This window comes from Mizuhopecten yessoensis, unplaced genomic scaffold, assembly GCF_002113885.1.
Source record: "Mizuhopecten yessoensis strain PY_sf001 unplaced genomic scaffold, ASM211388v2 scaffold11135, whole genome shotgun sequence".
Lineage (NCBI taxonomy): Eukaryota > Metazoa > Mollusca > Bivalvia > Pectinida > Pectinidae > Mizuhopecten > Mizuhopecten yessoensis.
The window spans coordinates 60,715-65,137 of record NW_018408897.1 but is presented as its reverse complement, the minus strand read 5'-3'; the positions used below and the strand labels follow the sequence as shown (position 1 = coordinate 65,137).

Below are 4,423 nucleotides of genomic sequence, written 5' to 3'. Positions count from 1 at the left end.
GTTATTGAAACATGTACATTTCTTACATAACATGTGTATCTTCCAGTAAAAACAAATATAATATCTTAATTAACGACTGAACATCTTGCCAAACACGTACGGAAATTAGAATCCAGTGTTATCCGTGAGCTCGTTTGTTTGTTTTGTTATTTTATTGACGTATAATGGGTCCTGTCTGTTTTATCGGGGAAATCAAAGACGAAAGATAATCCACCTGTAGGATTAGGACACGTTCCTTAAAACAACAGGTGGAGGGGCCGAGGTGGATGTGGCGGCGCCCTCAGATGTATCCCTGTAGAGGACCTCGTTAAGGACTTGTGAACCAAAAGCTGTTGTTTTAGTTCCTGGGAAGGTCAGGCTTGTGTGTTAATAGTTATCACTCCAACACTGGGCCCACCGGTTAAGGAAGCCTACTAAATATACAACTTGGTATACCTGCGGTAAAGATGAAAAAGGTAGTCTTTTACGGAGGAATTGAGTTGTTTTTGTGAAATTAATTGTAGAAACGCATATGAGGTGAAACTTGAACGCAGTCATCACACCAAACCATTTCTCGTGAAACCATCATACGTTAAGGTTGTCAGAAGAATTTGTCTGTGTTTCCAGGAATATTGCAACCTTCTTCCTTCATTAGGTGAGTCAAAGTTTGGTCCTTCATTTATTAATTAGGTAATTAGATATAAACAATTAGTCAAAGTGTTCAGTAAGTTTTAGGTGTTGATGTTTCCTATAGTGTTATTTACAATTAACATTTAGTTTCAATCACTTAACACGCGCTTTTCTTATTTATTTATTTATTTTTGTCATAGATTTACACCTGATTGTGAAAGCGCGTACATTATCATGATATCCTACATGAAATGCGGAAACCATTGTACATAATGATGTTATTTTCATTACGTCTTGAACAACGAACTGTTGTTTTTTGGCGTCTTGATCATAATTGCGTAAGCGTCAGAAAAAGAGTGTTCTTTTATAGAATATAATGGAAGTTAGTGCATACAAAAACACAAAAATGTTCATTCATCGAATATATTCATATCTAAATTTACTTAGATTGGCGAGCCTCTATCTTGCCTTTCTCCTATCATTAATTGAAGGCAATAACGTCACATCTATTGCGCCTTTCCCCAATTTACCCTGTCAGCTATAATAAGTACCGTATTTCGCGGTCTTCATTATTTCATGATTCATTTCACATCTGAGTAAAATATTTTTTTTAAAGAATTTAAGAGCATTATTTATTGTAAATATTGACGAAACATATTAAATCAATTAAAAAAATGTCAGTACTTATTTTCAGGAGAAATATTGTATAGTTTTTATTCACTTTTAACTTAATATTTACAAAACAAGTTTCATTGTTAATATTCATGAGACATGTTTTATTGTCATTATTTTATGTTTAAGCGTTATAATCAAAAGGACATATTTTAGTCATGATATGCAATAGACAAATTAAGTGTTAAAATTCACTAAACATAACTTAGTGTTATTATTCACAAAAAACGATTTAGTGTTATTATTCACGAGACATGTTTTTCATAATTTTCACAAAACCTAATTCAGTCTTAATATTCACAAACATAATTTAGTGTTAATATTCACAAAACATAATTTAGTGTTAATATTCACAAAACATAATTTTGTGTTAATATTCACAAAACATAATTTAGTGTTAATATTCACGAGACATATGTTGTTGTTGTTAATATTCACGAGACATACAATGTATCTTATTATTATTAATATTCACGAGAATATTATTTTGTCAATATTCACAATACATAATTCAGTTTTAATATTCACGAGAAATAATTTCGTGTTAACATTCACGAGGTATAATTTCGTGCTAATAATCACGCGATAAATTTCAGTGTTAATATACATAAGATATAATTTAGTTTTGATATTCATAGAATACAAATTATAGTGATAATACTATCATGACACATTTAAGTGATAATATTTACTTATTATATTTCCGTGATACTATTTATAAGTAATTTTTTATGTTGATATTCACAAGGCATATTTAAGTTCAAGTATTCACGAGATATGTTCGAGTGTTAATATTCACGAGACTTATCTTATGTTTAAGATTTACAGGATATATTTTGATGATGATATTCACGAGATATCACTTTAGTGTTAATATTCACGAGATATATTTTAGTGTTAATAATCACGAGACATAATTCAGTGTTTCTATTTACGAAACATATTTTTATGTTTCTATTCACGAGCTATATTTGAGTGTTCATATGCACGAGTTTTATTTTAGTGTTAATTTTCACAGGACATGTTTGGTGTTAATATTCATGAGACATAGTTAAGTGTTTATATTCACGAGTTATATACTGGTGTTTATGTTCCTAAGACATAATTCAGTGTTAATATTCACGAGATATATTTTAATGTTTATATTCCTAAGACATATTTCAGTGTTAATATTCTCGAGACATATTTTTGTGTTTATATTTTCAAAAGACATTTTAGTGTTGTATACACGAGACATATTTTCGTGTTAAAATATAGACGAGACATATTTTAGTGTTTATAATCTCGAGACATATTCAATTGATTATATTCTCGAGACTTATTTTATTGATAAATTTTACAGCCATCTCGGTCTCCCCTATAGTGTTATATAACAAACCGTGGTCTCCCCTTCAGTGTAACAACTTACCCCGCTATCCTCTACAGTGTAACGACCAACCCCGGTCTCCCCTTCAGTGTAACAACCAACCCCGGTCTCCCCTTCAGTGTAAAAAACAACCCCGGTGTCCCCTTCAGTGTAACATCCTCTACAGTGTTAACAACTAACCCCGGTCTCCCCTACAGTGTAACAACCAACACCGATATCCTCTACAGTGAAACAACCAACACTGGTATCCAATGCAGTGTTAACAACATACCACGGTCTCCCCTTCAGTGTAACAACCAATCCCGGTATCCTCTATAGTATAACAACCAACCCCGGTATCCTCTTCAGTGTTACAACCATCACGATCTCCCCTTCAGTGTAACAATCAACCCCGGTATCCCCTTCAGTGTTACAACCAACCCCGGTATCCTCTTCAGTGTTACAACCATCACGATCTCCCCTTCAGTGTAACAATCAACCCCGGTATCCTCTACAGTGTAACAACGAACCCCGGTATCCTCTTCAGTGTTACAACAAACTCGGGTCTCCCCTTCAGTGTTACAACCAACCACGGTTTCCCCTTCAGTGTAACAACCAACCACGGTTTCCCCTTTAGTGTAACATCCTCTACTGTGTTAACAACTAACCCCCGGTTCCTCCTACAGTGTAACAACTAACCCCGGTATCCTCTATAGTGTTACAACCAACCCCGGTATCCTCTACAGTGTTACAACCATCCCCGGTCTCCCCTTCAGTGTAACAACCAACCCCGGTCTCCCCTTCAGTGTAACAACCAACCCCGGTATCCCCTTCAGTGTAACAACCAACCCCGGTCTCCCCTTCAGTGTTACTATAGACGCTATATTTGCATTACAGGCCATAATTAATCGGAGTCTTAAACATAAGAAACGATTGTATTGTTGTTTTATTGATTATACAAAAGCATTTGATTTTATTAATCGACAAAATATGTGGTTCAAATTAATAAGGGAAGGAATTGATGGAAAGTTATTAGTGTTAATAAGGTCTTTGTATAATAACGTAAAATGTTGTGTTAAGTATAATGGTTCATTATCTGACTTCTTCAATTGTGTAAACGGATTGTTTCAAGGGGAAATTTTGTCTCCATTATTGTTTTCATTATATGTAAATGACTGTGAGATGCAATTTTTAATTGACAACTGTCCATCGATAGAAATTCAAACTTTAAATCTGTTCCTGCTGATGTACGCAGATGACATGGTAATTTTTTCGGAAACACCAGAAGGCTTGCAAGACATGTTAAATTCTTTAGAAGCATTTACAAAAAAGTGGGATCTAACGGTCAATACAGATAAAACAAAAGTGCTGGTTTTTAGAAATGGTGGTATTTTAAGAAACAATGGAAATTGGACATATAACGGATGTCCTTTGGAAATCGTAAATGAATTTAATTATCTAGGTATGTTGTTAAATTACAACGGCACTTTCAGAAAAACACAGCAAAAAATAGCAGATCAAGGAAGGAAAGCTTTATTTTCAGTTATGAATGTATGTCGTAATAATTATTTTAATATTGAAACCCAACTATCAGTATTTGATACATATGTAAACAGTATTTTGTGTTACGGTTCAGAAATATGGGGTTTTCATAAAGCCCCGGATGTTGAAAAAATACATATTATGTTTTGTAAAAAATTACTCGGTGTGCGTAAAAATACTTGTAATGCTATGGTCTATTTAGAGCTTGGTAGATATCCATTATCACTGCTGAGGAAATTCAGAATTTTTAAGTAT

The 4,423-nt window shown here is 33.6% G+C and overlaps 1 protein-coding gene across 1 annotated transcript in view; it reads left to right on the top strand.

The window, feature by feature from the left end:
- Window positions 1–545: 545 nt before the first annotated feature.
- The window catches only part of LOC110466539 (paired box protein Pax-6-like), a 17,112-nt gene continuing 13,234 nt past the window's right edge, over window positions 546–4,423 (top strand). Inside the window, exon 1 of the mRNA XM_021523091.1 lies at window positions 546–634. The gene's annotated coding sequence lies outside the window, so the exon portion shown is untranslated. The remainder of the gene's footprint in view (window positions 635–4,423) is intronic.